The 25,897-nt window shown below is 43.1% G+C and overlaps 1 long non-coding RNA gene across 1 annotated transcript; it reads right to left on the reverse strand.

Annotated features, from left to right (window-relative positions):
- Window positions 1-3,486: 3,486 nt before the first annotated feature.
- LOC116783979 lies at window positions 3,487-25,281 on the reverse strand. The gene is made up of 3 exons (XR_004355908.1): window positions 25,218-25,281; window positions 3,955-3,959; window positions 3,487-3,509 (listed from the first exon to the last, which is right to left on the reverse strand). It is a non-coding gene; the product is annotated as an uncharacterized LOC116783979 (long non-coding RNA).
- Window positions 25,282-25,897: the final 616 nt, after the last annotated feature.

The following is a 25,897-nucleotide window of genomic DNA, read 5'->3' on the forward strand; positions in this document are numbered from 1 at the left end:
CAAACCTACCTAATTTACTGCAACTGGCTTTCCTACTAAAACAAAAGACAAAGAAGACAAAGAGGTTTCCAACATCCCAGTAACAAGTTTATCCAAAAAGCACCAACTAGTTTTCACTTTATGAAACATAAGCTTTTCTGTGACTATTCCAGCACACTCTATCATTCCGCAGCCCATGTTTTCCAAATGACTCCTGTTTCAATCCACATAGAATGGGAATACTGGCTTTATTTCTTGGCTCCAGTCACAGGCTGTGTGGTTTTAGAGACATTTGAGTACCAATATTGGTTTTCAATTTAGCTGTTGATGCCTTCAAAAGAGTGTATGTACAGCTAAACTGCCATTACAGTTAAACTGCCATTAAATGTAGTATTTTTCAAATCTGTCTTGCTCTGTAAGTTACAACCTGAAATTGTATCATCTGTGAGAAGGCTGTGTGTCTTCTGGTATTTGGTAATGGAGCATGCTGAAGATACTTTCATGTTGCCAAAAACAACAGCAAAACTAAGTGACAGTGTGTTGCATTTCCCTTATACACAGATCCAGCTGTTTTCAAATGCCTGGAAAATCACAAGAATGAGCAACCACAATAGTTAGTTCAACACTACCCATTTGACTGCCAGAACCAGCCTATGTGAACCTCTGGTATTTCTGTTCTACAGGCAGGGAACTGAGGAGAAGTGGCCTAAACTGTCTTGAGACTGCACGGTTTATCTCCCACCTGACCTGGGTCTCTCTTATATGAAAACAAGGGCAGAAAGGAGGGGAAACCCATTCATTTTGCCCCAGTCTGGCGTTTTCCTACGGACAGCCCTACCTGGGAAGTGGTTTTGGACTTTTCTGGTGAAGAACACTGTGTGTTGGGATGAGATTTTGGGTGGTGTTCTCAACTCTAATCTGAATTTCAGGTTTAACCCACAGCCCAAATGCCTTTTCTCCTTTGGGACAGACCTTTCAAAGGGCTTTTCATTTCACAGATTGCCATGAATTTTGGCAGAATACATGATATACACGATATACAGCATACTTCTGCCCTCCTACACCAAGGCTCTTGTTGTCGGCAGTGGATTTTTTGGCTTACAGTGGTTTTGCAGTCAACCAGCATCCTGACATCTACAGTGGATTATTACTGTTGCGTAGCTTCAGCAGGACATGAGTTTTCTCTTTCACAACACAAAGCATCAACAGAAACTGGAGAAATATACCAAGGAAAGTAGGGTCTCCCTGGCTGGGTAACAGTTACTGCTGGCAGAGCGAGTGGCATAGCCTCCAAGGAGTCCCAGCCAGGCTCCTGTTAGAGAAAAGCTTCCATGGAAAGCCCAAGTCGAGGATGTTCCTACTTAAACCAAGCACCCACTTTGCAATCAGCTATGAGTTACCATGGTTTGGCAAACCTATGTGGTATCATTAGCATTGTTTGGACATGCTACAGTTTCCTCCTTTTACTAATTTCCTTCTTAAGTTTTAAGAGAGACTTCATCAAGAACCTGTCAACCAGCACAGAAGGTCAAGAAAAGCAGCATGCTTACCACACCCCTGAGAAAAGACAAAGTTGAACAAACTCATACATCGTTACCTGTACATCAAGAAGAGACATATATGTTGGAGCTTTTTCAAAGAAAAGTGCTACAACCCAGATTAGCCAGTTCTTCATTTAGTTTCAATTAGAGTTGGAAACCAATTCAGAGTAAACATTTTAATTGATGAATGTAGTCCCTTCTTGCCAGAAATTGCCTGTAAACAGACCATGACTTCTCCAGAAATACTTACTCTTAGCTGAAAGTTTTCCACAAGCAAACATCTGTCTGTGACTGGCTCACAAGTAGTTCACCACAACTATTCGTTCACGTATCTGAGATCCAATATTTGAGCTACACAATTAGTTAGCCAAAGGCATATGGTATTGCATGTCTTTTCAGTCACATCTGACTGCCTACTGGAGCAGCTTCAGCACAATGCTTGTTGAAAATACTGTATTTACATAATTAATCACCACTGTATTGCAGCAAATGCTGTCAAACACAAAAGTTCCTCCCCATCAGTGACTTTCATGTTAGTAAACATAATAAAATGGTAATAGAGTTAGCATTGACAAAAATCTTCGAACAATTCTTCGCTCAACTCTGGTTTCAGCCTAATTTGGCACACCTTTAACCTGCATTCATAGAAAACTGGGGTGTCTGTAATCATAGCATACAAGTGTATACCTTTGTATATGTATTCCCAGTAACTTTTGAATCCTCTAGACAGTTTTTCTCAGATTTGACAGAGGAGAGATGCAGACCTAAGTTTCATATTTCAGGGAAAGAGATGACTGTACAGAAGTTGCTGAGTCTATTAGCACTGACAATAATGGTAAGACTTCAGTATATCCTTTCCCCTACTAGAGGTAAGAGCCCAGACATTCCAAGGTTCAACTTCAGCAACTAAAAGCAAATCAGTTTTCACTGCCACTATTACCCATCAACTCATGGATTATCATGATTTTGTGCTTTCGTGGTAGGAAGTGCAAGTCAGCCTAACTAGGCTTGTTTTCAATCATTATGATTGAAATACATGATTTTACAGTTTGAAGATAATAAAGTGTGTTATTTTCCTACGTGGGAGCACTGAAACTGAATGCTGAGAAAAGGATTTTTCAAAATCCTTGTCTAGCTCTGACTTGTCTTGTGTCAAGATGCAATGGAATACAGGAAGGAACTCTGTTAGACCCCACTGAAGTATTTTTGAAAACCTCACCCACATTTTTATAGTGTTACTTTATATTACTTCAGTTTGCCTACAAATATGAAACAAGTTTTTGGTAATTACACAAGTATCAGGACATCATGACCTATGAAATGAACTGTTGAAGATTGTTCACTGCTAAGTATTGCCTTTAAAGACTTTTTAAGTTTCATGTTGAAATCTGCTTTCCCAGTTTCCTAGCCTTCTTTAAACATAACCATGTTTTAACATGGTTATGGTGATAATAAGGCACATACATATTCAGACAGGACTCTTGGGCAGTTTTCTTGAACTTCTAGAACTGCCAGTATGACAGGCTTACAGTTCTCTGTCCTTGCAAGTCTGTGTTCCGAAAACAAGAATTTAATTTGGTTTACAGGAGAGACAACTGTGCCCATTCCAGCACATTAAAGCTAATAGGAGAGGCAATGATGTAAGTAGAGAAGAACTTGGCCAAGAAACTGCTTATTCAGAAAACTGTTTCAAGAAGGTAGAATCATAGAATCAGAATCTTTAAGGTTGTAAAAGACCTTTAAGATCAACAAGTCCACCCATCAACCTAGCACCACCACCACTATATTCACCATTAAACCATGTCCTCAAGTGCCATATCCACATGTTTTTTGAACACTTCCAGGGGTGGTGATTCCACTACTTTCCCTGTTCAAATGCTTTACGACCCTTTCCATTAATGTTTTTTTCCTAATAGCCTCCCCTGCATACTCGAGGCCATTTCTTCTTATTCTATCACTAGTTGCTCTGAAGAAGAGACTGACATCCACCTCACTATAGCCTCCTTTCAGGTAGTTGTAGAGGGTAATAAGGTCTCCTCTCAACCTCTTTTTCTCCAGACTAAACAATCGTAATTCCCTCAGCCATTCCTTATAAGATTTTACTCCAGACCCTTAGCCATCTTTGTTGCTCTTCTCTGGACTAGGTCCAGTGCCTTAGCAAGGGGCCCAAAACTGGACACAGGATTAGAGGTGTGGCCTCACCAGTGCCTAGTACAGAGGGACAATCACTGCCCTGGTCCTGCTGGCCACACTATTTTTGATACAGGCCAGGATGACATTGATCTTCTGCCCACCTGGGCACACTGCTGGCTCATGTTCAGTGGCTCTTAACTGGGACCTCCAGGTACTTTTCCCCTGGCAGCTTTCCAGCCACTCATCCCCCATCTTGTAGTGCTGCATGGAGTTGTTGTGACCTAGGGGCAAGACCCAGCACCTGGCCTTGTTGAACCTAATACAATCGGCTTTGTGTCATCTATCCAGCCTGTCCAGATCCCTCTGCAGACCCTTCCTGTCTTCCAGAAAATCACAAACCTGGTGTTGTCTGCTAACTTGCTTAGGGTGCTCTCAATCCCATTGTCCAGGTCATCAATAAAGGGGCTAAACAGGGCTGGCTCCAATACTGAGCCTTGGGGAACCCCACCAGGGTTAGGCCTCCAATCAGGTGTAAATCCATTCACTACCACTCTCTGGGCCCAGACATCCAGTCAGTTTTTTACCCTGAGAAGAGGGTACATCCACCCATACGATGGGAAGCCAGTTTCTCCAGGACAATATTGCGGGAAATGGTGTCAAATGTTTTACTGTAGTTCAGGTAGACAACAGTCACAGCCTTAGCCTCATCCACTAGGCTGGTCACCTGGTCATAAAAGCAGATCAGGTTGGTCAAGCAGCACCTGCCTTTCACAAACCTGTGCTGGCTGGGCCTGATCCCTTGGTTGTCCTGTACTTGTTGCATGATGGCACTCGAGTTGATCTGCTCCATTGTCTTATCCAGCACCGAGCCCAGGCTGACAGTCCTGTAGTTCTTTGGATCCTCCTTCCAGTCCTTCTTATACATTAGCATCATATTTGGCAACTTCTACTCAGCTGGGATCTCTCCAGCTGACCAGAACTGCTGGTAAATTATTGAAAGTGGCTTAGTGAGCTCTTCTGCCAACTTCCTCAGTGCTCTTGGGTGAAGCCTATCCAGCCTTATTGACTTGTACTGGTCTAAGTTGCATAGCAGTTTGCTGACCATTCCCTCCTGGATTGTGGGGGCTTCATTCTGCTCCCTGTCTTCCAGCTCAGGGGGCTCGGTACCTTGACAACAACTTGTCTTGTTATATGCTGATATTATATTATATGCTGATATAATATCTGAGGGCAAAGGTATTGCAACACTTCCAGGGCAATGGTTTTAAAATCTCCAAGTATCAACTGGACCTCCAGCTTGTTCGTGACTAAGTAAATAGGAGTGAACATTAGTAAAATTACTGTTTGAAAGATTAGCAATTTTATTTTGGAAATTCTCTTCATTTTAGTATTCCTCTCAGTGAGACACTGAATCAGTTCCATTTACATTGGAGGATGCATAAATCTAGCAAATCTTGGAAAACTTTGCAGAGACATGTCTCCAGAAGCCCACAGTAGGAGAACTTGACACCTCCCTTAGAGACATATTTTTTTGTTTTGGTTTTGTTTTCTCTAGGTCCCCTTCCCATTCTCTCCATACCCATGAGGGCAGTTGCTTCTGAGTAATTTTGAATAGTCTGGATTTCAGCTATTAAAAGTTTCTGTTCTTTATCCTCTGAGGGCTTTGCCAAGGTGCTGGCAGCCTGAAAGTCAGTCATTCAACTCCACACTGCTGTTCAGGCTCTGCAAACAGTAAGTGACAGAGAGTATTTCCCACCTATAAGACTTTGGGAGTCCAAACTACTCATGGCAGGGAGCCCACTGACGTTTAGGAAGAGCACAAAAGCAGGAAAATTGTGAGGACCAAGACAGCTTTTTTTTGCATGGCATAAAAAAAATTGTTACAGATTGCACACTTCTTGTGCTGACTTGAGTGGGAGAGCAGTCCCTTCCAGTCTAGAGTTTCCCCAAGGGGTCATGCCAAGGGGAATCTGTAAACCTGGTATTTACTGTTTGTGCTCTTCTTGGTCCAAGAGAAGGGCACAGGCAGGACCTGGGCAGCAAGAGTTCAGCCCCTCTCACAGCCCTGTTCACATGCATCCCTCCACTGCCCTGCCAGCTCCTCCAGGAACTCCAGTGGGACCGGAAGGGAAAGTCACCTGAGGGACAACCTGCCATGCTGGAATGAGTGGGTGGAGGCCAGCAGCCCAGCCCCAGCCCTGTTGCTCCTCACCTTTCTTCTCAGTGTGGGGACCACAGGCATGCTGAGCCTTCCCCACAGATCAGGATGTACAGCGCAGTGGGTTTTGTGGTGAGCTGGATAAGTGCGCTGTACTTGGGTGACTCAGAGAACATGTCAACTGTGGCACCAAAAATTGTATTTACTGAGAGACACTGCCCAAAACAGCATCCTTCTGGAGACAACTCCCCAGTTTGGAAGGACACTCACAGAAAGCTTGAAATGCCACAGAAGAATGTGTTAAGATCCTCCCTGATCTCGTTGAAGTTGTGGCTTTCTGTTGATGTAATGAACAGTCAGGTTCTGGGTTTTATTAATTTTTTGGTGTTGGATACCACCACACGCATCATTCCATCCCCTCCTGCTCTTTTGGCAGATGCTTCACCACCATCTGTTGTCTTAGCCCCAGAAGACCTAGACACTTTCATCAAAAGAGAGCAGTGGGAAGCAGGCAATCATATGCTCTTTTAATGACTCAGGCATCAGCATGATGTCCATGGCATCACAGCTGTTAACAAAACAATTAATAAGGATTGAAAGAGAATGAGGAGATAAAAAAACATCAGCACAACCTTGTCAGGAACTGATTGCCTCAGACCAATCTAGTTTCTTCCTCTGAAGGGATAAGCCATCTGGAGCATAAAGGGGAACAAGTAAAATTCCTTCAGAAAGGAAATCCAAAGATCTGATCCATATCTTTTTCTATTTACTATTTGGACTTGGGCATAGACAGAACTCCTGTAAAAGTTATTCACAAGACAGACAAGAATGGGCACCAAATCTAAAATTATTTTAATAAAACAGAGAGACAGTACCAAAATTGCATTATTGACTCATTTTTATTTTTGATTGTGTATAGCTATTTGACCTTTCTCGCTAACATTTTTGCCTGGCTGACTGCTTTCCTCTTTATATCTTTGCTTTTCACTTCTGCCTTGTGCCATTACTTTCTTTCACAAGTTTCTCTATGCAGCTTAAAACAGAGGACAAGAAGAAATTCACCTAATTTGTGGCAAAGGAGGTTTTGGATCAATATGAGAGATGATTGTGATTCAGAGATGGTGGGCTCTTGTCTACTGGAAGCTCTGAAGAGTAGATGTGATAAGCACCTGTCAGGCCTGATCTCCCAGGGCTAAACCAGTCCCACATTCCAATGGATAACTTTAAGAAAGCAGCTGTGGATCCAGCAGTTGCAGGACATGTGCTTCTTGAAGTTGCAGAGCTATTGACTGTATCATAAAATCCACAGCTGGGTTTTATTGAAAAAAAGACAACATTTCCCATCACTCCCTGCTCAGAGGCAAACAAATCATGCAGCATCTGTGCTTTGGTCAAAGAGAAAAACTTCTGCTACTAAAGTATGATTGTATTAATTTAGAAATTCTTCACAAGCATGTTGATGTGTGTACATGGCTCTAGGTACACCTAGCTGACATTTCAAGAGAAATAAAGAAAAGTGGACACTTTGCACCCCCCACTGATCTTCTCAGGACAGCTGTAGAACTGGAGAAAATCAGCTTAGACAGCATTTTTGCTGGCTGAACTATTCATGACAAATGTTGTGCTGGGCTTCCTAGTAGTGCAGCAAAATTTAAAGTGGCTGCCACAAGAAGGAGGGGAAGGTATGGAGTCATGAGGCTTTATAATGCCTGTCACTGGAGACAAAAAGGGAGGGAGAAGGAATGGCAAGTGATAATCTCCACATCTGGTACATTCCCCTTCCTCCTGTCCCATCCCTTCAGAGGTGGCAGATTCAGCACAGAAAAAATGCACAGTGGAGCCTTGGCCACTTGGTTGCAGTCTGGTGACTGCTGCTCTCCATAACCAGAGTTCAGGGTCTCACTTGTTCTACTTTGTTTTGTCAGTGAATTATGAGTTATTTCAATTAAATATTGATAAAATATTGGAACATTTGTATGTGCAGAGCCCAGCTGCAGGTTACAGTGTCAAGTGCTGGCTGTCTGGAGACACCCAGTGGGATACCCCAGCCCACACCATCTGTGGGAACTGGGAACTAATTCAACAAAAACCAATGCTGCAAGTAGCATGATTCTCTATATGCAATGTGGAGCCTGGCTGGAGCCAGCTTTCAAGTGCTGTATTACACTCTGAAGGAATGTGTTTCTGCACTGGACTGTCGGCCTCCTCAAATAGGAAATCCTGCAAACTGCAGATTTTTGGCAACTTGTGACCTGGGGGGTAGCAAGAGCTCTGCCATGCAGGACAGACACCATAGCTTTAACCTCACTGTAGAAAATAAGAACTCCTTTATTTCCCAGTGAGGAAAAGTCTGCCTGTCTGAGTGCCAATGATGACTATTTCAGAAGAGATTAATACAGATTGCTGTCATTTTAACTACCCTTAATGGCAAACTATTCCCATGATGCTAGAAGGTGCAGAGTATAAAATCCCACAGAACTAAGTCATTACAGCAACACAAATAAGGCTGTGAAGACCATATTAAACTATTTGGTTAAACTTATAGAACAAGAAAACAGCCTTTAAGAAATATAAATCCCTGTATTCTTACAATTAACTTAAGTTTCACATATGTTGTGGTCCTTTATGGATCTGGTACTCTTTCAGTATTAATCCTTCCCTGTTTCCCTACAAGAGCAAAATTCTCAAGAGCCTTTTTAAAAGTGAGAGCAAACTGACTGAAGGAAAGCACATCAGGCCAATCTCACTTATTAAAAATAAGGATATTTTAGAACATGAATGTCTCAAACACTGTGCAATCCATTTTGGTACCTGAAGATTCTTATTCCTTCATTAATACCTAAGCTTTTCAATTTGATAAAAAAAAAAAAAAGCTTGGCAGCACCTTAAAATGATCTAATTTGATGGCATTTCTTTCCTGGTCTGCCAGCTTGACATTTAAAGAGGATGGCTGTGCCTACGAGTGACTGGGTGTCTCAAGGAACTTGTCAGCAAATGACAAAAAATCCTCATGTCTGGATATCAGCTCATCACTGAGGCTGGAGTTATGGGAGGATCATTCAGTAGCTGTCGCTGCCTGGAGGAGCATCAAAGATGTTGAAGGGATGGTTTGCAGGAGGTCCTGTGGGATTTGGCCATCTTCCATTCACCATAAGCTAAGCTATGGGGGGAGATACTGTTTATGCAGCCTCTTGGCAAACTTGGCAGCCTGCTCTGAACTGATCCTGCAAGCTGGCAGCCCTTTAGAGGCAGGATAAGGCCAGTCCCAGTCAGTCACAGCACTCCCCTTGAGACCACAGTGGTGTCTCTGCTCCTGCCTAGCCATGGAGGTGGTGATTTCTGTGCACTGCTGGTCATCCACTGCTTTAGGTTTTGGAGCTCCACATCCTTGTCTGCCTCAATCTGAGATACTTGCAAGCCAAGACGAACAGGGAGACTTGGCAGGAAAGGTGTACCCTGGGAGCCCTAGATAGGGGAGCAAATTGCACAGCTTTCTTCTGAAACAACCCTCATCTGCCCTTTTCTTTTACTCTGTGGTCCTTGCAGGTGGACTGCAGGAGCTTATTACCAAAAGGAAGGCATTTCTCATATCCAGCTAAGCCACCTTCAGCTCATTTTTACACTCCATCCTAGCTGCATACTTCTCCTCCATTATTCTTCTGTTATCAGCAAATGGCAAGGTTTAGAGAGAGATAACTGCAGCTGGACCCAACACACAAGCCAGTTTACTTTAGCAGGCTGCTATTAATTCTGTGGTTCAACACTGGCAGCCAGAAAGGGAGACAAAAAAATGAAGAGTATTATTTCCAAGTGAATTCCCAAGAGTGCATTCAATTAGAGAGGTTGCTTTTTGACCTTTCACAGGCTTCATTAAAGCCTCTATCACTTTTCCAGAAAAAACAATTTTGGAAACAGATGGGAGTAAATGAAAAATTTATGTTTGCAATGCCACGCAACCCAAAATGAGCAGTCTTGAATGATCTCTGCTGAGTACCAGTGTTCAATTAAGAGGAAGCTTATGAAGCCTTCATACTGTGAAACACAAATACTTGCCTATAACCTACTGGGAGCTGCCTCATGAGATAAAAAACATGCACTCTATTAATTCAGCTGGAATGAAGTTTTGCATGTAGACTACAAAGTGACTTAGAAAGGGGAGCTTATGGATGCTGGTGTTAATCACTACGTGATGATATAAAGCAAGAAAAAAACAGGAAAGAATTATTCTTTAGAAACATATTTTAAAAATACACAGGAAAACCTCAAGAAAAAGTAAGAAACAGGTTTGGGAAAGACCTGAAAATTTATTTCAGGGGCCTAAAATCTGAGAAAAGCTGGAGGAATAAGACAATTTTCAGGTCAGGCTGGTACTCAGAAGAGGTCCCATTTCTTACAAAAATTAAATACTCCTTAATAGGAACATGTGATTCTGTGTTGTTTTTTAGCCCATGTGTGACTCCACTTAAATCCCTTTTGGATATAGCCTTGAGGGCCTGCTGATATCCGGAAGAGTTGTTTTCCAGCTCAGAGAGCTGGAATGTTTTGTTGGAAGCACTCTGCATCCCACCTGTGTGGTGCTGTGTGCTGTGCCTGTTACACATTGACAGCTGAGCAATGCTTTCCTGAGTGTAGGTCACGACAAACTGTCACCAGCGAAAAGTGATATGTAGCCCATCTCTACTTCTTCACTTTGAGATGAACCTAAACTAAGCACTTTAGGCAGGGAATAAATTTAGATTAGGTTCCTTTAACTAGTTTTATCTCTATTCCTATCATATGCTTAATACATTGCTTGTGTAATAAGATGTGGCAGAAAGAATTACAGTAATTTGAACCATCTCTCCTGAAAAATTTTCTCTAAGCTACTTGAAATGTGAGAGAATGAAAATGGTCACAGCCTGTTGAATTTCAGCAAATTACAGGAGAGCTTTTGGACATCAGAGCAGGAAGAAAACACAGTTTTACCTGTGGAAATCAGTGTAATCAGACTGGTATAAACACATGTTACCTGCAGTCAGTTCTCACTGAGCAAACTCAGAAGTCCAGTGCTCTATTGCATAGATCATTTCTGTGCTAGTATGTGATTGTACTCCGATCCTTACAAAAAATAATTTGACCTTTGACCACCAAAGGAGCAAACATCTCTGCAACCACTTTGTGTACAGAGGGGATGATGATGGTCCTTTTGTCATTAAGGCCACTTGCTGTGAACTCTCTGCCAATGAGCCTTTCCATTTTGTGTTAGTACACAGACAAGAGGGGCCTGAGTCTTCAGCATTGCAACATACTCATGATTTATGGGTATTTTCTTTTCAAAGCATGGTCTCTGAAGTTATTCCTATTCCTCTCTTTTTCTGAAATTCTTGCAAATGGCCATCTTCATACCACATAGGAGAAGTGACTACCTGTTACCAACAACACCAGTGGTGTCTCTGGTGTGCTGCAGGTGACAGGGGTCTATAACCATCATGTGGCAGATTGGAAGCATGCAGGCAGGGAATGACCCCCTGAGCCTTACATGGCAAGGCACCATCCAAGCCAGCCTCGGTGGGAGCCTCGCTCAGGTGAATTAATCTGTGGTCAACTACTGCACCAAAAGTGTCTAATAGAGACTGGAGCAAAGGTTGTGCATTTTGCTTGTATAGTCTTTGAGACTGTGAAGGGTGCATGTGTTCAGCTGTCTGGAGAACAAATGAACCAATTTCCCTGTACCCAACTGCTTGCTTTACTTCTCTGCAAATATTCTTTTGGAGTCATTAGTGCCCACATGATGGAAAGCACAGCTAACAAAACAACTAAAGTTATCTTCATCTGGAATGAGAATAAAAGTGGTTATTTTATTATGCCAGTTGCAGTCTGTTTCTGCTGGGTGAGATGTGTTTACTGGTTCTGTCATGACCAGCATTAGGTCACACAGTGCTAAAACTCTTGACATTTTCAGCTGTGTATATTTCTAAATGTCAGTTCTAAATATAAATAAATAAATAAGCTCAAACCATGTCTTCCTATGGAAAAAGATACTTCTTAACAATAGCCTTTTTAAAGATCTTCACTGTATTTCATTTGTGGACATTTGAAAATCATTCCATGACCTAGGACTTTTGGTATTTTACAAATAGTTCTCAAGTAAATTTTAGGGACGACAAGACAATAGGGTTTAGAGTTGATCCTAGCACATTGTTTTACTGCTTACATGACACTAGCCACACCAAATGGACATATACTCAGCTGTACATAAAAACATTCACTTCCTGCTGAAGGGCAATGACAGGAAAGAGGGAAGGAGGAATATTCAAACCTGCTTGTGCTAGACTGACACCTTCAAACAAAGTTTTTAACCTTATAATATTTTCCTGCTGCTTCTTATTATCACCCTGTAATCTATCTTTTCAAAGGAAACAAACTACAATAACAACGTAAGTTTATAATTGAGACCATCAGTGAAATCTGCTCCTCTGGAGATGCCACAGGCATGCACTCCCTTCTCCAGCTCTGTAAGTGTGCAGGCACTTTCTGCTTCTCTTATCCGATCACATGGTGCTGACATAGGGCTGCCGAGGCATGAGACATGCTACAGCCATAGGTGATTTTTGTTGTATCCCAAACATATAATGGTTTAGGTTGGGAGGAACCTTAAAGATCATCTAATTTCAACACCCCTGCCATGAGAAGACACACCTTCCACTAGACCAGGTTTCTCAAAGTCCCATCCAACACGGCCTCGAACATTTCCAAGGATGGGGCATCCACAAGCTCTCTGTGCAACCTGTTCCAGTGCCTCACCACCCTTGCAATAAAGAATTCCCAAAACCTTCCTCGAAAAGTGTGTCCCTGGTCCCATGGGTTTACCCCAAGGAGAAAAATCTGCAGCTGGGTAGAGCAGACCTAGAAGAAGACCCTTGTTATCCTCAATGGGTCTATCTTGAGACCTGACATTTCTCTTCAAACCTTTTTCCAGCATATTCTTCATTAGGTCTTTGTGTGTCAGAAACCATCCATCAGACAGGAAATACGAACAGAATCACTGAAAGATGTACCCAAGGCTTTAGAGGGTACCAGGTCAGCATTAAAATTTACACCACTAAGTGACTTCCTATGCAACTCTCATTTCTTTTCAGAACAATATGTGTTGCAGTTTAAGAAGGGACACCAGACACCACAGAGCAAGAAAAGGAAGCTGCTTGATGATAGCTGAAATTAGCCACTGAAATTGGGAGAAGATGGAAGGAAGAAACGTGAATTGTCTCTGGTGAGATCAAATCCTGCTCAGCTGCAGGCAGGTTCCCACTGAGGCAGGCAATGTACCTTTGTGCACTGATGAACTTAATTGCAGTTATGTTCACTTCTGCAGTGTTTAGAAACTTGAGCCAGTCTTCTCCTTGAGGTAAGAATCTGTAGCCAGCCAAGATCCAAAGTTATTTAAAGAAACACTGTATAAAGAGGAGGAAAACATTTATTCTGTGCATCTAGCCATATAGCCTCTTCTGTTTACATTAGCCAAGACTTTGGGGAAATACATAAAAATGGAGGTTGATAGCTGCATTAGGTCCAACTGTGTATCAGTGAGAAGATAAACAGTAACACTTCATACCAGTGTTTCCCCTCCTTCAAATGCTTCTTCCCTGTGATCCAGAAGCTTTGGGACAATCTCTATATTTCAGTTTTTCAAAGAGATGACAAGTTGCATGGCAATGATATTATACTTTTTATTAAATCTCTGAAACTAGCACATTGCTTGCTGTTGATTCATTTAGCAACTCTTGTCTTGAACTGAAACAGATGGAATTAGCACAAATATGGTGTTGTTAAGGTTCGGCACTTGGCGAACAAAGGTGCTGTGTTGCTACGAGACCAACTTCTAACAGTACATTTTTAAAACACAAAATTAATGTTTTACTCTTTGCATATTGATATCCAATGTCATGCATCTCTAGTAATCCACTTCTCAGAGCAAAATATTCCACTCCTGGAGTCCAAACTTTCCTGTCTGCTTGTGAGCCATGAGACTATAGCACACAGGAAAAAGTGAGGCTCATCCAGAAACCAGCAGTTCCTCAATGTTAAGGGCTAGATATTAATTGTCTCCAAGCTGAAACAGCTCTACAAAAACAAGCATCTCTTGTTAGAGAGAAATCCAAGCCTCGTATCTCTGATCCATGGGTGTCTTGCTGGGATAACTATCGGTCCCCTAATTGAATGTGTCCAACACAACGTACTTGTCAGAAGAACTGGAAAGTCATATTACTCCACTCTGCACCATTTGGAAAACAACTGTGAAAAATTACCAGGTCGAATCCAATTGTGCTCTCAAGAACTGAGAACAATGAATCTGCTAACAGGACATGATGGAGGCAGGAAAGTGCTTACTTTGTACCAGCTATATTGAGAAGAAATCAGATTGACCATACCCATGCATGGATTTGTCTCAGAAACCAAAGATCTGACTCCAATACATCCACTGAAGGCCATGTGATTATGCAGCACTGAGTGAGCATATGTGAGTGCTGCAACAAGCCAGTAAAAACAACAGTCCTTCATGATAAATTACTGTCAATAGCAGGGAAAGCTAGTCACTCAAAAGCTTTTGGAATCAAGCCCTGTTGACAGGTAACAATATATCTGTCATCAAATCAAAAACAGAAGGAAAAACCATCTCCCATAACACCCATGCAACAATGTCAAAGGAGCAGTGCATGCCTTCAGAGCTGAAGTGCTGCCTGGTCACAGCAGGTTCAAGTTCAGAACATCTCACTGAGCTGAGCTTCAGCATCAGACACAGCTCAGCCCCACAGACAGATTCACTGAGGCTAGCTTTTCTTCCCTGTGAACCTCTTCCCTGTGCACCCCTGCCCCAGAGCACCTCAGCAACTAGAAAACTGAAACTGGAGGCAACCTTCTGCTGCCTCTCAAAGTATGTCCCCATCTCTGTTTTACTGGGAGTATTAACAAGGCAGCTGCTCAGATGGAGAACTGCAAAATAATCTGCTTGCAGGAGCTGGCAAAACCAGGGCCCAGGGATTTGCTCCAACTCTTGCCTTGTATGGAGCAACTCGAGCCCACAATGCCACTGCTGTGCATGCAAAGAGCACGCTCATGCTTTTAACATGTGGACATAGGGTTTGCCTTTACCCATCAAAGTGGAACAGGGCAGCTATGGAAAGGCCTTGTCACCAGAAGTGTGTTCTATTCCTGGTCTGCAGGATGCCTGGCACCTCCATACTGAGGCCCCAGCCCACAGATCCTTGCAAGCCTCAGGGATTCCAACAGGATACCCCAGTAACAGCCACCCCATCATTTGCACAAGTTCTGCATGGGACAGGAGCAAAATACTGTCTGCCTTGTACTGACGGGCTTGTGCATGATGCTGCCCATAAAATGCATCGCCAAGTGACACAGCTCATTAAGTCACTTTCCACACTCCCTCTTTCTCCCCGACTCCCAGTTTGCCCCTGTTCTTTGAAGTCCCGGGAGCTTGAACAGCATTAACTTTGCACCTGGCAGCTCAGCCGGCACCTTTCATCTCAAAGCCCCCATGAAATCACTTGCTTTGAAAGTGTGGGAGCTTATAATGCAAAAAGCTTGCCTGGGCCTCGGACCCCACAAGGATATTTCCATTACATTGTTTCTATACAAAAGGCCCAGAAGAAAAAATAAAAATTAGGCACCTGCACAAGCCTAATTTAGCCTGGTAGATATGTTGGAGGTCTCTGCAGACCTGTGTCAAAGAGTAACCTCTCAGTGTACTTGCAATCGTTATAGTCGAATTCAGTGTGCTCGAGCAAACTAATCATCAACAAGTCTCAGCACTGAGATTGCCAGGCGCTGATTTAACAAATCTGCAGAATCCCTTAAAATGTTGTCATGCCCAGCAAAGTATAACATTTGACCTTGGAAAAGAAGCAGAAACCAGCACTGCCCAGACAAAAACCAGCAATAAGACCAGTAGCTCACTAGCCCACCATGAAAGCTGCTGGTGCTTTGCAGCCTCTGATGGCAAAGCAGACCCCCCTGCTCAGCTCTGCCTACCATCCTATGCCTCAGTGCTGCCACAGCTGCTTTCCTGATGGCTTTTCATGCAAGGCAGCCACGAACTTGACACAGACCTGCTGCGTTTTGCCAACCCAGAGGAGAATAAAGCACAGCTTGACAATCGGTCCTGCACGCAAAATTACCTTTTCTGCTCTGATAACCTGTTTCAAGCAGAATCAGAACTTGCTTTCCTGTGAGGAGTTCTCATTATAAAATTCATCTCAAGGCAAGCAAATCCCAAATGTGCTCCATGTATACAGACATTGATATCAACAGGCAGTCATATATGCCCTCATAGTTGGCAGCTTCTCTTTGACACTGTATCCAAAACGTCACAACTTTTGTAAAAGAAAGTTGGCTCCATTTTGCTGAGACATCTTGCTTTGCTGTCATGAAGTGGCACAGTTTGAGGCTTTGACACAGCAGAGCACTTAATCACTTCTCTAACTTGAAGTACCTGTGTAGCGCTATACCAAGCCTTAGTAGCTGGCTTTGCTGAGGTGAAACCATTTTATGCACTTGGAAAGCCTCCTGGCCTTCCTTGGGCTGTTGCTTGCCTAACAGCATGAGTCTTCTCTGCTATGGAGTAATTCAGTCAGACTGAAAAACGAAAGCAATTTGAAAATGTACTCTGACATCTCTCCCATCTGGCTGACCTGGCTCTGCAGGCAGGGCTACTGGCCATGGTACAACCAGCACCCTGCCGCCACTGCGTGCCCTGGGCTGAGGCTGTGCTGGGAGGAAAGGGGACCAGGAAGGAAGGGACATGGTGTCTGGTACAGCTGGGAAAGGGAGTAGGGGAAATTTGGCATTATGGGGAGGCAGCGGATGGGAAATCCATGTGGATTTCCCTCCTCTGTGGGAGGACAAGGAGGTGTCTGGAGCCAATAAGGAGAGAAGTAGAAGTTGGAACTGAGACACTGTGGAAGAAGAGGAGGTGTCTGAGAAAGGAGGTCAATTTGACAGGCAATATAAAGACTCTTTCTTTTCCTATCCAATTACTGGCTACTTCTATAATCCAAAATTAACTACTGTAGTCCAAGACAATTACAGGCCTCATTAAAGCCGTGGGAGAATGAGCTGTCAGACTGAAGAGCTGTCAAACCCTTTCATCTAAGGAAAACAGGAGGTTCAGGCTGGTGCAAGCCATGCAGCCTCAGCAAACAGGCAGGGTTTTTCTCTGGTGACAGGCTGAGTGGCTGTATTGGAAAGGTAAAGCCAGGAGGATTTGTGCCCATTGTGGATGGCAGCTTGGTTTTGACATGCTGCTGTGCTAGCGAGTTCGAGAACAGCTGAGTTGCAAGGCACTTCTGCTAGCCCTGCCTCTTTGGGAAATGGGGTACCATACTTCCTTAGGGATACATGGTGAAGTCATGTCAGATAGCCTCCATTTGTATATCTGGTTCTTCCCTAGCTGAAACTGTCTTCCAAGAGATTTCCTCCAGTTACATCAGCTAGACAGTGTTGCTGGCTGGGCCATGTGGGGCAATGCCCTTCAGATGCATTTCAGCCTACAAGAGTAGTTTTATGTACCTTGAGGTGTGGAGGGGAAGGTGGGACTCATCAATATGCTATGCCAAGAATACTTGCAATGTGCAAATAGGTGGCTCTGCATGTTGGCATGAACACGCTTTCTTCTGCCAGTCTCACATCAGTCCCATGGCCTGTACCTGCTAGATAAGACGTTCAACAGTATCTCTGATCATCCAGGGTGCAAAGGTCTCCTTGCAACTAGACTGCAACTCACCAGTTCCATCTCCTCCATCTTCCCAGTATTTGGCCTGTGTATATTTCCTCTTCTCTGGGAGATGGAATGGGATTTGAAGACTATTTAATGCTTAAAAAATCCATGCAGCCGTGTTCTACTTAATAGAGAAGTTTTACACGGAAAATGTGTTGTTTTTTCCATTATGTTAACTTCTCACAGCTCTGCCTGCCAGTTGTAAATCCTTACTTTTAAGCTACTGATGAGCCTCAGCGTCTGTTCTTCTGGGCATCCAGGTCATTTGCAGTTCTTTAAAAGCAAAAACCATGAAATGCTCTTTTTTAAAATGACTGGATGCCTTCCAGAGTTGGAGTCAGTTAATGAAACAGGCCTGCAATATATTGCTGATATGATGTTGCAAGAAGAGTAGGTTGAGAGCTTATCCATTCACTCTAAGGCTACCACAGCCTTCTCCTGTTCTAACCCAAGCAGCAGAGTTCTCCCAGGCACTGTGAGGGGGTTGGAGAAGTCAGTCCTTCTAGTATATGTCAAGTTGGAAAAATAGTTTCAAATACTGCTGACAGCCTAGCTGCTCTTTAAACCTGAGTTAGAACAAGGTCTCCTGGTGTGGAAAACAAATCAAACTTTTAACAAGGCAAAACTGCAAGCAAAACCTCTGGATAAAATCCTGATGGCATTTTCCAGCTAGTAAAACTAGAATCTTACATTTTATAGCTAGAAAGAAAAGTATTCAACAGCTGTATAGGAATGAAGCCAAAGTTTTGCGACAAAGATTGTCACTCCGCTGTTAAGTCAAGTTTTGCCCATGGAACTTCTTGACAGTATTGCTTTCAGTCTTCAGTGGATCTCACACAGGAAACAGCAGACTTTATCAATTGCTGTTAATATTCAGGTAGGTAGGAGAGCGCACAATGAGAGATTACCTTTTGCTAAGTCTCTCCAAATGAATGTTCAGCATTTCTTCTGGACAGCAGAGCTGAAGGTTTTACAAAGCAATACACAGAGCTTTGCACTTTCCTTGTTGCTACGGTGTTGTTGGGCGTGCCAGTTTTCATACTACTGACAAGTTTGGGAAAGGCACAATGTGACTGAGAAGTGGCTTTCACTGACTGCAAAGTTTTCATTTCATCATTTGAGGTGTCAGTTTTGCCTGTTCATCCTGGGCCATAGTTACTTCAGGGGTACAAAGAACTGGAAACTAGTATGAGAGGAGTGGAGTCATAACCTTAAAGTTTATCAGAGTCCCCTTCCTATTGCTGTCCAGGTCCCTCCTGCAAAAGTCAAGGGAGGAGAGACGTCAAGGCAATGTATATTTGTGTAACAACCTTCTTGTCACTGCTGGTACAGTGGCAGCGTGCATGTGACGTAAACCAGTCAAGCGCTTCCTCACTGAAGACAATGTGCATCAAGATGGGAAGTGAACAGGAATAAGTCAAGGCACTTCTCAGTGTATGTATCCCTTGGCCTGGATATGAGTCCATTTACAAAGCTCTTTTTTGATCTTCTTTTTTTTCCCTTTTCTTCAAGTTGGTCTGCCATTGACATTTTTTCTGTCTCCATTTTCCCCCTTTTAATCATGCAAGCACTAAGATGCATGTGTTTGCAGACTAGAACTGGGCTGGTATCTCAAATTCCTCTGCGCTGCAGACAATTGCATGACTTCACCCACTGGTCATACAGCAGAAGGTCGAAGGGCTGCCAGCCAGCAATGTCAGGGAGTGTGGCAGGCAGCGGCAATTCCTGCTTGACTTCTGGCACCTGGAGATATCAAATGCAGCAAGGAACGCAATTGCAGCATGCCTCTGGCAAGAGGAAAACCGTGGTGAGTAGGTTGTGGACAGATTGTGCCTGTGTGTGTCTCCACCCCCCATTCATCCATCTGGGGAGAATGCGCAGGTTCAGGTGCATGGGGTAAATTTGCACCTTACCTGGGTAGCCACAGCCTGGCATATGTGTATACTCATACTGTGTGTCACATGCTGGACTGGGGCACTTTAAGGAGTAAGGTCTTGCTCTTGGTCCCTGAAGGAAAGCCCTACCAACTGACCTCCAAGGTAAAGAGAGGGAAACAAGCCACCTTCTGGACACACCAATATACAAACAGCTTGGTGAGCATCGGTATCACAGATTTGCTTCCTTCAGGTTTGAAACCTAGAGACGGCAAAAGTTTAACTCCAGTTGTTTTACAGACAGTTTTCTTCAACTCTGGAGAAAGGTGAAATGCCCATCTCTAGTTCATAAATTCTCTGCTGTTACATGGACTGAAGACACTGGCAGTACCTTTGATCTCGGCTTCTGCTTTCCTGAGGCCTGTGATAATATTTTGGCTTCTGGTTTTACCTGCTGAAGGTCTGAAGTTTGCTGCAAGGTGTTGGGCACTGTGATGTGGCTACCAGCATCTGGTTGTGGGGTCTGCCATCCCCCCTAGCACATACATCTCAGCCCTGATCACCAGTCATCCCCAAGGACAGAGCACAGAAGCCCAGGTTTTTCCTGACCCAAACTTTGTCTTGTTGTCCAAGATAACAGCAGATGTGGATTTCACTGATTCAGGGTTCCTCAGATATTTAGCAAGGCAAATCAAGTTGACTATTGCTATATTTTGAGAAAAAGAAGATGATTTTATAAAGGGAATTGTTTTTCTCCCACAGCTTTCTTTAGAAATGTCCTCCAAAGCAATTTCACATTTCAAGAAGTTTAGGAACACTCAGATTTCATCTCTTTGTTTTCAGACTCTTCTGCCATACTGAGGGAATATGATGAAGGTTGGTTTGCATTGAGCCAAACTCAGACAGCTGAGACAGGGATTTTTACTGCCTCAATAGATTTCCCCGTTTGCTGTCCTACCTATTTCTAAGAAAATGTTCTCAATGAGAGATGACATTGAGGCAATTTTTTTGCTTGGCTTTTCCCTGCTGATTTTGTGATCATTTATAACCATGCCAGATGTGTGGACTGGTAGTGTGTTTTCCCACCTTCATTTAGTATGAATGGCCACCTCAGGAGCACATTACTGATAGCTGGTCCCATCACATAACTGGCTTTCTGAATCTTTGTCTCTTCCTGGAGCAGAGTTGGGACTCTTGCAGTGCCCACTGCTTGGACAGTCCCAGTCCAAATGCACGTTTTAATGGATGTCACAACACAAATGCAGAAGATAAATTAAATTAAATTATCAAATAGGTCACTGCGTACTCTTTCCAATATTAGCTTTAATGCTGAATGTGGTGTGTGAAAATATGAAACAACCCCAGAGAGCAGAAACCGAAAGCTCCCTGCAGATGTACACTAATCAAAAAACCAAATCTGAGATGCAGCTTTGCACATCCTTCTCTCTCAACTTCTGTTACAAGAATAATAATTTAAATAATAAGAGAAATGCCTGTGGTTTCACCTGATAAACTTCATCCTTTGTCCCAGGCATTTAAAGTGGTCACAGTTTGCTTTATAGAGGGATGTTCTAACAGATATTATGAAAGAGATGTTTTCCTATTCTGTTGTATTCCCACAGAAAAGCCATTGCAAATGGGGAATAAAAAAAAACCCTGATACTTTGAACAAATAGGTGAAGAAATAAATTTAAGGGAAAGAGCTTCCTGGAGTCAAAGGGCTACAGGGCTGCTTGGCTATTCATAGATCTTCTGTTCACCAATGTGCAGAATCATCAGCTCTGTCCTTGAGGGCAGCTAAAAGTGTTTACAAGCCATTTTGGTACCAGGGAACACAGTACTCTCACACGTAAGAGGTCAGATCCCAGCATGAAAATCCTTGATAGCATACTGTGATTAAAGTGAGTATCCATATTAAAATGTACATAATTCCAAATTGTTGTACATGTCAACAAATTATAGACACCCTGCTGATAATGTCTCTCTGGTATCCTTGTAACAAAATGTAATTTGTAATTTGAAAGAGCACTGTCATTTCCAATCTGATCTCATCCAAGTTTTCTTTTCATATCCAAAGCATAAAACGAGAAGAATTTAAATCTGGAAAAGCTGAGTGTGTTTTGTTTTGTGTACTTTCTTCGTCTTTGCTTTAGACACCCTAATCATAATTGCTTTGCAAATGGAGCTTTTTGCATCATTAAAATAAGTGTAACCCATAATTTAGTAAGCTAAACAATGCTGTTTCTAATGTGAATGCCACAAAAAATGAGAGGTGCTGATGAATATTCAAAGGTTCAGATGAGCTAGGCAAAACAGCAATCCTAGCAGTAAAGAACTTGACTGCTGTGTCTTTGCATCCTGTAATTACAACCCTTCCCAAGGACCTTTGCACGGAAAGGACTGAAGTCTGCATACTGGCCTCTGCTTTTGGGGAAGAGGCTGATGGAGCTGAAGTGGAGTATGTTTGCCCCACAGCCTATGGGGAAGGCTGAGCCAGGCATCTGCAGAGCAATCGATGGCAAACTTCATGCTGCAATGGCCTTACCGTTTCTTTACTCGCCTTGTTCAAGGCAAGCTTATGTATCTCCGTACTATACTGTGGTCTGTTATAGAATCATCATTGAATAATAGCATAGCCTGGCTTGGAAGGGACCCAAAAGGATCACTGATTGGGTCCAACTCCTGGCCCTGCACATGGCAGTCCCAAGAATCCCACCATTGTTCCTGAGAGCGTTGTCCAAACGCTTCTTGAAAGGCTTTTTGAATTCTGGCAGGTTTGGTGCTGTGATGACATCCCTGAGGAGCCTATTCCAGTGCCCAACCACCCTCTGGGTGAAAAACCTTTCCCAAACCTCCCCTGACAGTTTCATGTCTTTCCTTTGAGTCTTATAGCTGATTACCAGAGAGAAGAGATCAGTGCCTGCACCTCTGCTTCCCTTCGAGATGAAGCTGTAGACCACTATGAGTTCTCCCCATAGTCTTCTCTTCTCTAGGCTAAACAAACCAAGGTATATGTAGATGTTCCCCAGGAAATCTAATTTCCTGACTTAGGAGAACAAAAATGGAAGCCAGACTAAACCCTTTTTTTTTTTTTTTTGAAATTTGCTCCCTGGTTATACTTAGTCAAAAAGTCAGCTGAAGCTTCAATTACACCCCATCACCCACTCTGAAGAAAAGAAACCAAATCAGAATCTTAAACTATCATTTGAAATTTCTGCCTTCTTTAAGGGTTTGGCAGTACTAGGTCTTGCTTGTGAAATGTAACAGTCTCCCAGTCTAGTACATTCACTTGTTACTACCTTCTCCTCCAGGACTGTAGAAGGTTTAAAATGATCAGGGAAGTCCAATCAATATCAGGATTTTTTTGTTATTTTTCCAGTGTTAATTTCCTGTTCTCCTTTCAAGTGAAAAAGTACCTGGACAAAGTACAGTGCATGATTGGCCTGGTGTGCCTTACCACATTATTGCAAAATACAATCAGACCAGGAGCTATTCAGCGTGGATTAATACCAACCAAAAGTAAGTTTACTGTGGAGAGCATCCAACAGAAATTTCTATTTTCTGTCCACAATTTTATATGGGATTAAAATCATACTCATCAGCACTTCCATAAATGTTTTTCACTGACATTGCAACTGATGTTTTCTCTAACAATTTAAGCAGCTTGATCAATTACCAAGCACAATAAGGTCCCCGTAATTCCATCTGTGTTATAAGAAGGAAGGTGTTTTACTGAGGTTTGGAAATTCCTGTTTACCGCAGCCATCTGTTCAACACAGCCCTCCCAACTTTTGGAGCCACAGTTGTTTATTTTCTCCTTCCCTGGCAGGATGCCTGGCCGTAACTGAGGTTCCTTTCCTTGTTGCACTGTTGGTGCATGTGAGGATTGACACTGCCTGCATAGATTTGTGAAAAATCAAAGTTTGGAAAGGAATGAAAGGAGAGTGAGGCTTTGTCTAAGGCTGCAGTACAGTTTGTGCCTGTGCAGCCCTCCTGCCCCAGGCAGGTGACACACAAGGAGGCTTCCCTGCCTGGTTCATCCTAGGCAGTGTATTCTCTGCAGATCATCCCTTTAGGGTGGGCACTAGTGTGTTGCTTGTGGTGAACAAGAATTTCAGACCTGATATTGTAGTGCACGCAAAGCTCAGCATGTATCTGCTTTGCAAGGTCTGGAGGCACAGTAGCCAACTTTCAATTCTGACTGGTGATTGAGTGCTCTAAAATGGAGAGAACAGAATATACATTCCCACTGTGTAACACTGGCCCTCTTGTTATTTTTCCAGTTGAGGCACCTCTTGTGCATCAGCTCTGGCTCTCACACATCCATCCAGCATTCCTGAGGTCTTCTGGGCATTTGCACTTGCACTCTAGTTTCTAACACTCTGTGCAAGGTCTAGTCAGCCTCACCTGACAGTTCTTTACAATGTTTGCAAAATCCACATACATCTGGTCACCACAGAGCTGTTCCGTACTTGACAGCAAAGAAAACAACTCTCAGATAAAGAGGTTTACCTCAACCAAGTCACAAGCCACACTGATCTCAGCATGCTTTGCCTTCTCCCAGGTAAAAAGTGATGTCAAAGAGTGAATGATACTATTGAGGTTCAGAATTTCCTTCGCTTACGTTGAATCTTTATCACACAGGCAACTCTTATACCAGTGACATAGCTTTAAGGATATGTTGCGTGAGGACAGATGGTGGTATTAAGTGAGGCCTCTAGGTAGTCTTAATTGTCTTCTGGAAACTCTGTCAAGAGACTCCTGTCTTATTTCTGGGTCAGATCCCCAAAGTTGGATGATATGAACACCCTCTAACTCTCCCTTGTGCAAGAAACCCTTGTTCCCCTCCAGCAATATTCCCGTGTAATTCCTCTGCCAGGTGCTGTTGCCGCAGCTAAGGCCAAGCTCAAACCTGTATTTAAATTAAGCTGTGACTTTAAGACCTGACCCAGCATTTATAGCCTCACTGTATACAATCCCAGAGTGCTCTTTCTGGCATTAAGTTTCCATAAGAGCTAAATCCTAGCATGAAAGGACTTTGCAATGTAGAAGAGAAAGCATGGACAGACCTAGTAAAATGAAGTACTGGTCTTAATGAATAACAGCTTAAACAAACTTTCAGAGTAACTCTGAGACCACAGGCTCCATATACTGTACTGAATGTGTAGAAATCCACATCAAATGCCACCACACAACCTCCTAAAGCCACAGCCAAATCTCGTATATAGTTTTGTGCTAATTAGTAACACAGTTGCCCTACTGTCTCTTCCAGGCCTTGGGGAAAACTCGCTCATCTTTGTGGTTTGGATAAAACAGCAAGGAGGAGAAAATGTAGTAACTTGGAGATGACTACTAAATCCCTGAGTGGTTTCTTGTTTTCTGGTATTATGTATATAAGTATGAACTCAAGCTTTTGATCAGTAGTTGTAAGCCAGAAGAATGGGAAAACGTTCAGGGATCGCAGAATCAGAGAATCATTTAGGTTGGAAAAGACATCTGAGATCGTTGACTCCAACCTTTGACTGACTGCCTTCTTGTCAACTAGACCACGGCACTGAGTGCCATGTCCAGCTGTTTATTGAACACCTTCAGGGACAGTGCCTCCACCACCTCCTTGGGCAGTTCATTCCAATGTTTAACAACTCTTTCCATGAAGAAATTCCTCCTGATATCCAGTCTGAACCTACCCAGATGCAGCATGAGGCTACATCCTCTCGTCCCATTGCTAGTTGCTTGGGGGAAGAGACCAATCCTCATCTCACTACAACTTTCTTTCAGGTAGTTGTAAAGATTGATAAGATCTCCCCTGAGCCTCTTTTTCTCCAGGCTAAACATCTCCGAACTCCCGCAGCTGCTCTGTATAGGTCTTACCCTCCAGACCCTTCCTCAGTTCCTTTTTCTTCTCTACACCCGCTTCAGCACCTCAATGTCTTTCATGAAGTGGGGGACAAAGAACTGAACACAGCACTTGAAGTGTGGCCTCACCAGAGCAGAGTACAGGGAGATATTCACTTCCCTGGTCCTGCTGGCCACAGTATTCTTGATACAGGCCAAGATATCTTTGGTTTTCTTGGCTACCTGGGCACAAATGTTACAAGAGCTGTCCAAAAGCAATGCAGAGATTGTCATGATTAGGTGTGGTTGTACACAACCCAGGACTGAACAGAAACCCTCACTACTAACATAATCACCTTCCCATGAAGTGATTTTTCAGGTGCTCCTGGAGATGCTTTCCCCCTCTGTGGCATCACAGCCCTCTGTACTTTGGTCAGTTTTTCAGACAACAATTCTCATATGAAAATTAGATGTATTTTTGATCTATAAATATGAATCTTGAGAGGCATGGAGCAAACAAAAAATAATACATCATAAACATGGGAGTGTATGAGTTCAGACAGCATGGAAGCAGTCAAAGACCAGTGCAAACCAGACCTGGCTCCTG

This window comes from Chiroxiphia lanceolata, chromosome 3, assembly GCF_009829145.1.
Source record: "Chiroxiphia lanceolata isolate bChiLan1 chromosome 3, bChiLan1.pri, whole genome shotgun sequence".
Taxonomy (NCBI): domain Eukaryota; kingdom Metazoa; phylum Chordata; class Aves; order Passeriformes; family Pipridae; genus Chiroxiphia; species Chiroxiphia lanceolata.